Genomic DNA, 14,138 nt, shown 5'->3' on the forward strand with positions numbered 1-14,138 from the left:
CTCTTCAAAGTGCCGTCAATGCGAGCAAGACGTGACCGAGACGCGGAACCAACGGCATCCCGTATCATCACGGCGGATGATACGCCAGTATGGCGGTGACGAATACACGCTTCCAATGTGCGTTCACCGCAATATCGCCAAACACGGATGCGACCATTATGATGCAGTAAACAGAACCAGAATTCATCCGAAAAAATGACGTTTTGCCATTCGTGCACCCAGGTTCGTCGTTGAGTACATCATCGCAGGCGCTCCTGTCTGTGATGCAGCGTCAAGGGTAACCGCAGCCATGGTCTCCGAGCTGATAGTCCACGCTACTGCAAACGTCGTCGAACTGTTCGTGCAGATGGTTGTTGTTTTGCATACGTCCCCATCTATTGACTCACGGGTCGAGACGTGACTGGATGATCCGTTACAGACATGCGAATAAGATGCCTGTCATCTCGACTGCTAGTGATACGAGGCCGTTGGGATACAGCACGACGTTCCGTATTACCCTCCTGAGCCCACCGATACCATATTCTGCTAACAGTCATTGGATATCGACCAACGCGAGCAGCAATGTCGCTATACGATAAATCGCAATCGTGACCGGCTACAATCCGACCTTTATCCAAGTCGGAAACGTGATGGTACACATTTCTCGTCCTTACACGAGGCATCACTACAACGTTTCACCAGGCAACGCCGGTCAACTGCTGTTTGTGTATGAGACATCGGTTTAAAATTTTCCTCGTGTCAGAACGTTGTAGATGTCGCCAACCTTGTGGGAATGCTCTGAAAAGCTAATCATTTGTATATCACAGCATCTTCTTCCTGTCGGTTAAATTTCGCGTCTGTAGTACGTCATCTTCGTGGTGTAGCAATTTTAATGGCCGGTAGTGTGTTTTACAGCGGCCACCGATATTTTCGAGGAACAAACTACAACGGACAGGCGATGTACAAGTAAATTTAAAACCTTTGTTCTTGGAGTAATTCAGGAAAAATAACACACACACACACACACACACACACACACACACACACACACACACACACACATACACTGAACACTAGTGACACCAAAGATAATGAAAGTCACAGGTATCATCGATAGTGAAAGACTACGAATTAGCAGGTGAGGTAACATTTACTCTGTCCGTCTGTTTGTTGACAAAGAAGAGAGCAGGACTCCAAGTAGAGTTCAACAGGGATGCACGGTGTATCTACAGTGAATCACAGAAGCGCTTAGGCTGTTTATAGCGCTAAATGGGCCTCCACAAGTTACTATGTAGATGTTCATTTTAATACGACCATTACCTGCGCCTGCAATTTAATGTTAAATAAAGCAGTAAGTCACTTAAATTCAGGCAATTCAGGTTAAGCTAGCACACAGGGAAACCAAAGCAGTATGCCCTACTGAAGGCCCAAAGCATAACGTTTCCTGGTGCTCAGCGATTCCCACGCCTCCCTCAACCTCAACTTCGTTGTGTCGTCTAGGTGGAAATTGAACTCTGCTGTATGTTGTATAGATGTGAAAGAGTTACATTTATTAGTAAAAAATAAACATTAAACTCAAGCCAGTTATTTTTATCAAGGAATAAAACTATGCAATAAATTACGAAATGAAATTACTGATACAAACTTATTTACAAAAGGGAATTAAAAAGGCGCTTTTAAGAAATACATTCTACACAGTTAAAGGTTTTTTATATAACACAGAGTAGAGGTATGGAAAAAAATGTAAGAGCAATAAATAATAATAACGATAATGCAACATCTATCAATCCACATAGCACTTTCACATTAAAGTTTCCTTCTTTTTCCTTTTCTGGAAAAATTTACTCCCAAAGCTATGAAGGTATAATATTAACACATGGTCTTGTTTCTGAGTTCAACATCCCAGTCACTATAGAGGGTTGCTGACTCAGTATTTCAGGCTAGCAAAGGGAAGTTGCGGTATACAAAATGATCCTGACGTCAGCTGATAGTATTTTAGGTGTTATGAAACAATTTTTGTGAAGTGTGTGTATTGTGTGCAGCGAATGGGATTGAAAAATTAATGAATATTATAGCATTCGCATTTTACGATTTAAATAAGTTATTTCCAAAACAGCATTGTACACTAGGGATAAACCCAATGAGATATCATTGTTTTAACCAGAGTGGTCTTGCATTCCAGAGGGCGGAATCTCCGATCTTAATACAGCCATCTTGATTAACTATCTGTGGTTTCCCTAAATTACCTCATGCAAATGCCGAGATGGTTCCTACTACAAAGCTACAGCTCACTACCTGTTCCATACTTCTCATACTAGACTTGTAACTACGTAAATTTTTGTAAATTTTAATTACTTCAGTTTTGTTTTTCAGAGGTTCTAATACCAACAAATGTCCAACATCCTTGCAGGAGATGTCTATGGTTAATTAAAGCTACTACTACTACTACTACTAATATACTACCACACAGGTTATATCCCATTTTGGCAACTACCACTAATGTTGGTGGTGCAATAGTGTTCTGTCCTCTCCAAGACACAAAGGAATTTAATAAACTGGCTGCGAGTTAGCATTGCTTTCAATCAATGGGGAAAATTGAAAGTAAGTGCTGGGCAGGGATTCGAACCCGGGCCTCCTGCTCTTTTTTTTTTTTTTTTTTTTTTTTTTTTTTTTTTTTTTTTTTTTTTTTTTTTTTTTTAATCGTTCATTGTATTTGGTCGTGGTGGACTTTGAAGTTCGTTGTTGATCCCTTCACTCAGTCTTTTCATATTTTTTAAATTTTCTATTACAGAGGCCAGCTAGCTCGCTGACCGAACACGGTGAGCTACCGTGCCGGCATATGCAGGAGCTCTTACCACTACGCTAGCCCGACACAGTTGTCCTCGCAAGTGCACGGACTACACTAGGACGTTTCCAAGGGCCTGAAACGTAACATTGGCAAGTTATTTTAATAATACTACTGCGTAAGTAACTGGATGTGGACTGTGACGTCCCTCTAAAATTTGTCTGCACAAATAATACGAGCCAATTATTCATCCGCTATTTTAGCAATATGTGTTGGTGAGTGAATGTAAACGCTTTCCACTATGCTCAGTTGCAAATCTGGTGCATTATCCGCCCACCACTGGCAAAAATCCCACTTGCGTCTGTGCGTGCGTCTGACTGCAGACGTAACCGTGACTCAGACATCTCTTTTTGGCACAGTGGGGACGCTTTGGTACCGCCAATGCTAACGCAGGGTTGGCGCCAAATGACTTCCCGTCAGCTGCCAGCAGGCGTATACGCCTCCGTCCTCACTTAGGCATATGGGACAGTTACATGCATATCTGCGACGAGACCAATGCAAAAAATGCAACGAAATACATAAGCTCAAGTGACTCAGTACGGCCACAGCGTTAACATTATGCAAGTGAAACACGCACCCACAAGGAATGTAATTCCTTTAAACACTTCATAGCAGTTATATCTAGTTGTCAGCACAGTGAAACGAGGCCGTATGCTAAATATAACCTTGCCTTGGCTTCTCAGCTAGGAATAAAAAAAATACATGATTCACTGTTTTTGGAAATTCTACCCCAGTGGGAGTGAAATAACAGTGAAATGTTTTACGAAAATATTTCATTGTGAAAGCATTTTTAAAGTTAAATTTTTCAAAACTGCTGTTTGGTTACTCGTTTATAAATGACAAAACGCGTGTTTTTTTCTAAATTCAGCTCCTAAGGGGGTAAAGTAGATCCAAACTCATTCTATTTCTCATTATCTCACGTCAGAAACCACTAAGGATAGGAAGATTTGGACAGGGTGTGGATCATATTGTGTAGGCATTGTTTAAGAAAGGTTTTTTCGAAATTCCATTCCTAAGGGAATGAAATATAGGATGACAGCCTTTGTAAAAGCCATGGTGCTGTTAGGATAATTTTGAAGATAAACGTACGGAAATTGGTATTTGAGTCTTGAATCAGGAATAAAAAAAGACGTGTTCCAGAATTTTTGGAAATTCAGCCACTAATGGAATGAAACAGATGGTGAACCTTTTTTTAAAAATAAATCAGTGTTAAAGAACTGCTGAAGTATTTTTAAAGACAGATCTATAAAATTGATATTTGACATCTCGGTTGGAAATAAAAAAATAGAAATTTCAGTGATTTTGGAAATGCAACTCCGTTTTGGGAGTGAAACAAGTGATGAGAAGTTGTATGAAATTATTTCATTATGAAAACATTTCCAAAGCTAAATCTGTGAAATTTATATTTCGTTTCTCCGTTAGAAAAAAAAATCGAGTTTAACTCTGTTTGAAAACAGCCCCTAGGGGGTAAAACAGAGCATGAAAATTTTTCAGAAAATATTTCATTATGCAAGGTGTAGAAAAATGAGTTGAATACTTTGAGAAGTGGTGGTACTCATCGAAATAAAAAAAAAAAAATGCCCAATAAACATGGGTCCCAATGTGCATACTTTCTGCGATAAAAACGTTTTTATAGGGGGTGTTCATGACAATGCACCCCCCTGACCTCCGGCTTAAGAAACGACGCACCCTTTCAAGAATAGCCGGTTGTTTTTGTACCTGCTGGCACGCATTGAAGACGCAACCCTGAAGTGTCCGCACATCGTTGATTGGAGTGGCGTAGCCCAATTGTTTCCAGTGTCCCCATAACCTAAAGCCTAGGGGACTGAGCTCGGGGGGAACGAGCAGGTCGAAGTTTGCCTCAACCCCCGCACCCCTCCCCGCCGCCAACCCAGCGGTCCTGAAACGTCTGCGTGAGACATTCGCGCACACTGCGACTCAAGTGTGCTGGTGCGCCATCACGCATGAAATGTATTTGTTTTGGTTCCTGCAATTGCACAGCCTCCAGCAGTTTAGGCAATACATTAGTGGGAAAGTCCGGATAGTGCGTCCCAGTTAACCTTTGCGGTAGCACGTATTGCCCTATCAATCTATCGTCAAATATGACTGCACATACGTTGATTGAGAATCGGTGTTGATGTCTTCTCTCCGGTGTTTCTTCCACCTTACATAGCACACGCCCCTCTATGTCAGGCGTGCGGGCTGTGCTGGGCCTCCCACTGTCAACCTTCCGAGTGCAAGGCTACCTGTGTCCCTCAGACACTGGAAAAGTCTGCCGAACATCTTATCAGAGGACACTCTGCCCTGTGGATATTTTTCAGCATAGAGGGCACAGGCTATGTCCGTTTGCTAAACCACAGCAGAATATCATATCCCCCATTTCACTTTTCCAGTAGAAGGCTTGCATTGTTAACAAGTGGTAGAAGGAAGAAAATGTAAGTGTACTACACCATTCGTACGAACAAACAGTGCAACAACAGTAAACACGTATGGGAATCAGCATTTGGAAAAAGGCAAACTACCATGACTAACTAGGGTTGACGACGAAAACTAATGTAGCACACAACACGACTGTAACCGCACAACTGACTGCAGACAACCTACTGGCAGGTAGAGTACTGTGAGTAAGACATCGTAATACTCTGTCGACACATTTGGCGGAGAACCGACGCAACGAGTGTGCTAATATTCGCAACCAAACGCCAAAGAGCGCTTCCTATAAAGACGTGTTTTTCTAGGAAAGTATGCGTTTCTTAGACTTATAGACTTATTTTTCGATCTTTCGATGAGTACTACCACCTCTCAAAGTACTCGATACTTTTTTTGAACACCCAGTATTAAAAACAGTTTAAAGCTATATCTATGAAAACTAATATCTCACTTTTCGGTTCGATATAAATAAATCTGTGTTAGGGCATGAAAGTTTTTATGGAAATGTCATCAAAAGAAAGCAAAGACATCATTAACAATAACTTAGGACTCCAGCTACCAGAACCACGTTTTAGTCACAAGTACATTCGGAAAAGACCACGCTTTTGGCTACAGTTATCGTGAAAGGTTTGGAAGGTGTTGCAATCTATAAAAAACATATAAATTCGATTAAAGAAAAATACGAAACAAAATCTGTGCAGATCGTACAGGCTACTTGACTAAATCAGTGGGCGCAAAACTGGTTTCCAACAGTGCATTCAAATACATACAAAAATGCATGATGTTTGAAATTCTCATAATAATACAGGGAATATACAGTATAATACGTACAAGATCAAAAGACTAACAAGAACGGAAGATCAGGAGAGAAGTCTTCGGATTAAAAAATATGTTAGACAAAATTCAAATGGCTCTGAGCACTATGAGGCTTAACATCTGAGGTCATCAGTCCCCTAGAACTTAGAACTGAAGCGCCTAGAACCGCTTGCCCACACCGGCCGGCGGTGTTAGATAGTGATGCAGTTTTTGCCCCTACTGTTCAGTCCATACATAGAAGAATCAACGACAGAAATAAAAGCAAGTTTTTGCAGTGGGATTAAAATACAGAGTGGAACGATATCAGTGATAAGATGCACTGATGGTATGCTCAGTGAAAGTGAGGAAGAAATACGAGACCTATCGAATAATATGAACAACCTAATGAGCAGAGAATGTGGACTGAGAATAAACCACAGAACGCCGAATGTAATGAGGAGAAGCAGACATTACCTATAAACTTAACTTAAAAAAAGAGGACGTTATAGCGACGAATGTAAAGAACTTACTACTTTACAAGTAAATTAAGACATGAAGCACAAAGCAAGGAGCGTATGAGAAGGAAGGGAGGCCCTGATCGAAAGAAGTAGTATCAGACATCGATCTTAACTTGAGGAGAAATTACCGGAGCACCGCATTGTAAGTAATGAATCTTGAGTGTGGTAAAACCGGATAAGACGACTGGAACGTTTTGAGAAGTTGTGCTGCAAATTAAGCGGACAGGTAATATAAGAAATAAAATCATCTGTATAATCAGCGACGAAAGGAAAATGTGGAAAACACTGACTAGACGGAAAGACAGAATGACAAGACGTGGGGGAATAACTTCCGTGGTATAAGAGGAAACTGTAGTGGGAAAAATTGTAGAAGGAGACACAGGGTGTCAGTAATTATCTCAGACGAAAAGTCTGGTGCAGGTGATGATGTCGAGGTTAGTGGTTCGTTACTTACGTGTGCCATAGATCAGTTGAATGATTCTTTTATTCAAGTGATGTGAAGTGAATCAGTTTACAGGGTATATGTATGTAACCAAAATTGTTGAAATATGTGCATAAATATATAATGAAGCAATTATATGTAAAATCATAAATTTTCGTTGCTTTTTTGCTAGAAAATGTAAGTTCACAGGTAGATTAGTCAAATATTTATGTTAAATGGTAATCAGTTCACTTCTGCTGCAAAGTAGTGTGGTACTAGTGTCTCCTATTCAAACATTTAAGTCACTTTGGAACAAGATGCAGAGTTAATTATAATATACTTTACCAAAAGTTCTGTTGCTATGTGCAGTCTTGTATCTGAACATATGTGTCGATAAAGAGAAAAATATCTCACACCTATGCAACAAGTCGTTGTTATTGTGGTCTTCAGTCCTGAGACTGGTTTGATGCAGCTCTCCATGCAACATTATCCTGTGCAAGCTTCTTCATCTCCCAGTACTTACTGCAACCTTCTGATTCTGCTTAGTGTATTCATCTCTTTGTCTCCCTCTACGATTTTTACCCTCCACGCTGCCCACCAATGCTAAATCTGTGATCCCTTGATGCCTCAGAACTTGTCCTGCCAACCGGTCCCTTCTCCTTGTCAAGTTGTGCCACAAACTCCTCTTCTCCCCATTTCTATTCAATACCTCGTCATTAGTTATGTGATCTACCCATCTAATCTTCAGCATTCTTCTGTAGCACCACATTTCGAAAGCTTCTATTCTCTTCTTGCCCAAACTATTTATCGTCCATGTTTCACTTCCATACAAGGCTACACTCCATACAAATAATTTCATAAATGACTTCCTGACATTTAAATCTATACTCGATGTTAACAAATTTCTCTTCTTAAGAAACGCTTTCCTTGCCATTGCCAGTCTACATTTTATATCTTCTCTACTTCGACCATCATCAGTTATTTTGCTCCCCAAATAGCAAAACTCCTTTACTACTTCAAGTGTTTCATTTCCTAATCTAACTCCCTCAGTATCCCCCGACTTAATTCGGCTACATTCCATTATCCTCATTTTGCTTTTGTTGATGTTCATCTTATGTCCTCCTTTCAAAACACTATCAATTCCGTTCATCTGCTCTTCCAAGTCCTTTGCAGCCTCTGACAGAGTTACAATATCATCGGAGAACCTCAAAGTTTTTATTTCTTCTCGATGGATTTTAATACCTACTCCGAATTTTTCTTGTTTCCTTTACTACTTGCTCAATATACATATTGAATAACATTGGGGGCAAGCTGCAACCCTGTCTCACTCCCTTCCCAACCAATGTTTCCCTTTTATGCCCCTTGACTCTTTTAACTGCCATCTGGTTTCTGTACAAATTGTAAATAGGCTTTCGCTCCCTGTATTTTACCTCTGCCACCTTTAGAATTTGAAAGAGAGTATTCCAGTCAACATTGTTAAACGCCTTTTCCAAATCTACAAATGCCAGAAACGTAGGTTTGCCCTTCCTTAATCTTTCCTCTAAGATAAGTCATCAGGTCAGTATTGCCTCACGTGCTCCAACATTTCTACGGAATAAAAACTGATCTTCGCCGAAGTCGGCTTTTACCAGTTTTTCCATTCGTCTGTAAAGAATTCGCGTTAGTATTTTGCAGCTGTGACTTATTAAACTGATAGTTCGGTAATTTTAACACCTGCTTTCTTTGGGATTGGAATTATTATATTCTTCTTGAAGTCTGAGTGTATTTCGCCTGTCTCATACATCTTGCTCACCAGATGGTAGAGTTTTGTCAGGACTAGCTCTCCCAAGGCCGTCAGTATTTATAGTGGAATGTTGTCTACTCCCGGGACCTTGTTTCGACTCAGGTCTTTCAGATTAGATTTTATTAGATTAGATTAGTTTTTCGTTCCATAGATCCATATTGAGCAGATCCTCGTGGATGTGGAACATGTTATTCTTTCTTTTTTTTAAAGCTGAAATAACAATACTAATAGTATGAATATATAAAATACATGATTTGTTTCTATTAAAAATTTCGTCAGTGGAGTAGAAGGAGCTGGTCACTAGTAAGTCTTTCAGTCTCCTCTTAAACTGATTTTAATTTGTAACTAAATTTTTTATGTTTGCTGGCATATTATTGAAGATGAGTGTTCCTGAGTAGTGGACCACTTTTTGAACTAAAGTAAGTGCTTTTAAGTCCTCGTGTAGATCATTTTTGTTCCTGGTATTGTATGTATGAACTGATCTGTTTGTTGGAAAAAGAGATATATTATTTAGGACGAATTTCATTAAGGAGTAAATATACTGAGAGGAAGTAGTTAGTATACCCAGTTCTTTGAAGAGGTTTCTACAGGACATCCGTGAATTTACTCCACAAATAATACGTATTACATGCTTTATGACTCAGAAAACTTTTGTTTGACTTGAAGAGTTACCCCAAAATATTATACCATATGACATTATGGAATGAAAGTAGGCAGAGTATGCAAGCTTTTTCATTTTTATGTCACCTATGTCTGCTAACACACGAATTGCAAATACAGGCGTTTCTGCAATTATGTGGTGTGCTCCTCCCAACTGAATTTATTATCAAGTTGTCAACCTCTTCTATCTGCGCTTCTTCATACTTTATGCATATGCTGGCTGGAAACCTCTTACAAATTCTGAATTGCATATAGTGAGTCTTTTCGAAGTTTTATGTCAGTGAGTTGGCTTTAAATCATTTATTAATATCCATGAAAATATCTTTAGCAGATCTTTCTAGAACGTATTACACGCTTTTGGACTCTGAAAACTTTTGTTTCACTTGAAGGGTTACCCCAAAATATAATACCATATACACTAGACATACTATTTATTGCAATACTTGTGTCATCTGCAAACAAAACGAACTCTGCTTCTGGCAGTGTAATGCAGTATCATATCTCCCATTTCATCTTCATCTACATTCTCTTCCATTTCGATGATGTTGTCCTCAAGTACATCGCCCCTGTATATACCCTCTATATACTCCTTCCACCTTTCTGCTTTCCCTTCTTTGCTTAGAACTGGGTTTCCATCTGAGCTCTTGATATTCATACAAGTGGTTCTCTTTTCTTCAAACGTCTCTTTATTTTTCCTGTTGGCAGTATCTATCTTACACCTAGTGAGATAAGCCTCTACATCCTTACATTTCTCCTCTAGCCATCCCTGCTTAGCCATTTAGCATTTCCTGTCGATTTCATTTATGAGACTTTTGTATTCCTTTCGGCCTGCTCCATTTACCGCATTTTTATATTTTCTCCTTTCATCAGTTAAATTCAATATTTCTTCTGTTACCCAAGGATTTCTACTATCTCTCGTCTTTTTACCTACTTGACTATCTGCTGCCTTCACGTCTTCATCCCTCAGAGTTATCCATTCTTCTTCTACTGTATTTCATTCCCCCATTCCTGTCAATTGTTCCCTTATGCTCTCCCTGAAACTCTGTACAACCTCTGGTTTAGTCAGTTTATCCAGGTCCCATCTTCTTAAATTCCCACTTTTTGCAGTTTCTTCAGTTTTAACCTACAGGTCATAACCAATAGATTGTGGTCAGGGTCCACATCTGTCCCTGGAAATGTCCTACAATTTAAAACCTGATTCCTAAATGTCTGTCTTACCATTATATAATCTATCTGATACCTTTTAGTATCTCCGGGATTCTTCCATCTACACAACCTTCTTTTATGATTCTTGAACTAAGTGTTAGCTATGATTAAGTTCTGCTCTGTGCAAAATTCTACCAGACTGCTTCCTCTTTCATTTCTTACCCCCAATCCATATTCACCTACTATGTTTCCTATTCTCCCTTTTCCTACTCTTGGATTCCAGTCGCCCATGACTATTAAATTTTCGTCTCCCTTCACTACCTGAATAATTTATTTTATCTCATCATACATTTCATCAATTTCTTCGTCATCTGCAGAGATACTTAACATATAAACTTGTATTACTGTAATAGGCGTGGGCTTCGTGTCTATCTTGGCCACAATAATGCGTTCACTATACTGTTTGTAATAGCTTACCCACACTCCTATTTTTTAATTCATTGTTAAACCTACTCCTGCATTACCCCTATTTGATTTTGTATTTATAACCCTGCATTCACCTGACCAAAATTCTTGTTCCTCCTGCCACCGATCTTCACTAATTTCCACTATATCTAACTTTAACCTATCCATTTCCCTTTTTAAATTTTCTAACCTACCTGCTCGATTAAGGGATCTGACATTCCACGCTCCGATCCGTTGAACGCCAGTTTTCTTTCTCCTGATAAAGACGTTCTCTTTAGTAGTTTCCGCCCGGAGATCCGAATGGGGGACCATTTTACCTCCGGAATATTTTACCCAAGAGGACGCCATCATCATTTAACCATACAGTAAAGCTGCATGCCCTCGGGAAAAACTACGGCTGTTGTTTCCCCTTGCTTTCAGCCGTTCACAGTACGAGCACAGCAAGGCCGTTTTGGTTAGTGTTAGAAGGTCGTATCAGTCAATCATCCATACTGTTGCCCCTGCAACTACTGAAAAGGCTGCTGCCCCTCTTCAGGAACCACACGTTTGTCTGGCCTCTCAACACATACCCCTCCGTTGTGGTTGCATCTACAGTACGGCCATCTGTATCGCTGAGGCACGCAAGCCTCCCCACGAACAGCAAGGTCCATAGTTCATGGGGGGATGCAACAAGTCACTAGTGCGTATTATTGAGGTGTGTGTCAAAATTAATGAGACTGACAACATTGCGAGTGATCTGGCAAATCTGTGCTGTTACACATGTGTAGGTAGACTGCTGTGAACATTCCTTCTACATGTTCAGTCTCAGTTTCAGCTCCGTACAGGTACTGCGTGATGCTTGAGAGTGCCATTGGTGAAGTTGCGTGTTTGTTGAATGTTACTAAAATGGAACAGCGGAAGTTGGAGCAATGTTAGGCCATCACGTTTTGTATTAAACTTGGGGAATTCGCGAGTGTGGCCCTTGAAATGTTGAAACAGGCCTGTAGGGAAAATTCCTTATCAAGATCACAAGTTTTTACTGGCAAAATTCATGTTTGGAAGGCCGTGAACACGTTGAAGGTGAACCTCGCTCAGGGAGTCCTTTAACTTCAAAAACCGATAAAACGTCGAACGTGTGCGCTCTCTTAAGAGGTCAGAGCGACGTTTAACATTGAGAATGATGACTGAACTGTTAAACTCTTTCACCGTACATCAAATTTTGACCGAAGTCTTTCACATGCGAAACATTTGTGCCAAAATGGTTCCGAAAAACCTCGCCACAAATGAGCAGAAGGACAGTCGAAGGGACGTATGCATTGATGTTCTTGAGAAGGTTGCCAATTACCACCAATGGTTCTGTCGCGTGGTCACAGGTAATGAACCTCAGATTTTTTAATACGGTCCTGAGAAAAAGCGGTAAAGTGAGGAATGGCACACTGAGACTTCTCCTTGACAGAAAAAAAGCTCGAATGAGCAAATAAAATATCTAAACAACGCTGATATGCTGTTTTGAGAATAGGTGTACCGTGAATAAAAAATTTGTACCTCCCCTATAAGCTGTCAACGAAGTGTTTTACAAACATGTCCTTGAAAGACTCAGGAAAGGGATGAATCGAGTGAGACTGGACACCACAGACAAGTGGATGCTGCTTCATGTCATCGCTACATCTCACACGGCCATTTACATCACGAAATTTTTGACCTCAAAGGGCACACCTGTTGCTCCACAGCCTAAGTGCTCACCTCCTCTCAGCTCTTGTGACTTTCTTCTTTCTCTGAAACTGAAAAAGTCTTAAAATAACGTCATTTTGTGACTCAGGAGAACATTCAGAATCATATGACCGGCATGTTAGAGGTCCTTCCAGTTGAAGGTTTTCAGCGCTGCTACCAAGAATGTGAAGAACGACTCCGTCGGTGTATAGACGCCGAAGGGAGCTGCCTTGAAAGGGAAAACATTGTTGCTTGAAAAAAAAATCTGTAGATAAAAATCAGTTTCATTACTTTTCCCACTCACCTCACATACAGAGGCATTGTGCTAGGAATAATATCCTCAAGGGCTCTACAATTTCATCATTAAATAAACGAGACAAAATAACAGGGTTTGAGTATCCAGGGTTCTTGTTCATCACAGATTTCCGTTTACTGCAAACCATGTCATCCACTTCTCCTGGTACAACGCTGACCTTCCGAACTGTTCTTCCATTATTCCCACAGCCTATTCGACAAGCATACTTGAAGTCTCCAGTTCCTTAATACCGTCGAGAAGCTAGCTGAAGCGCCCTGTGTTGTATTAAACTGAACTGAGCACTTTAGGACTGTTCAGTGCTGACAAGGATTCACCACAGACACTTTAGAATCAGAAGAAAAGTTCTTGATCACTGACTTCACAGCTACGTAGTGCTTACCGTAGAAAATCACAGCTTCAGTCCATGTTGCCCACCTTATTATTACTGGCTGGGGAGGCAGAGGTTGCTGCTGCTTGTAGCGTTGTACACTATAAGGACATTTAAAAAAATCATTCTTTGTTACTGATATCTGTGTATTTACTTCTGGAAACGTCTGCTACTCGTCGCAACACTAGAGCCGTACGTGTAACATGCACTGTTTGAAAAAAATACATTAAGCAGCTTCCCCACTTTCAGCATGTGTGGTGCTGTATCTGTGTACATCAGTAAGACCTTCTATTCTTTAACACTATCTTTCTTTAATGAATCCAGCAGCTGACGAACTGTTTGCGATAATTTAAACAGAGTTACGATGCAGCCCTGGATTGCAACTTTTACGCTATTAGATTAGCGATGAAATGACCTACAACATCGTTTATCTCATCAGTAAAAATCCGTGTAGGTGATCTGTCAATTTCAGTCCTGATTTTTTTCTAAAATGTCAACGTAGCAAGAATCGAGATAATTCTTCGTGATATTGGACTCGACGGGAATGTTGCGGTTGAGTTTATCTATAAGAAATGTTTAATTTCAAGTATCGTAAGTTTTTTCCAGGGTACGTTCGCTGTAACCAATGCAAAAGGCAGTTCTTTGTAGATGTTGTACGCTGTCCCTGCAACTGTGTAAGTAAAACCTGTTTCCTTGAAGAAGTCTATTGTTTACTCCTGATATG

Source organism: Schistocerca gregaria, chromosome 4, assembly GCF_023897955.1.
Source record: "Schistocerca gregaria isolate iqSchGreg1 chromosome 4, iqSchGreg1.2, whole genome shotgun sequence".
NCBI lineage: Eukaryota > Metazoa > Arthropoda > Insecta > Orthoptera > Acrididae > Schistocerca > Schistocerca gregaria.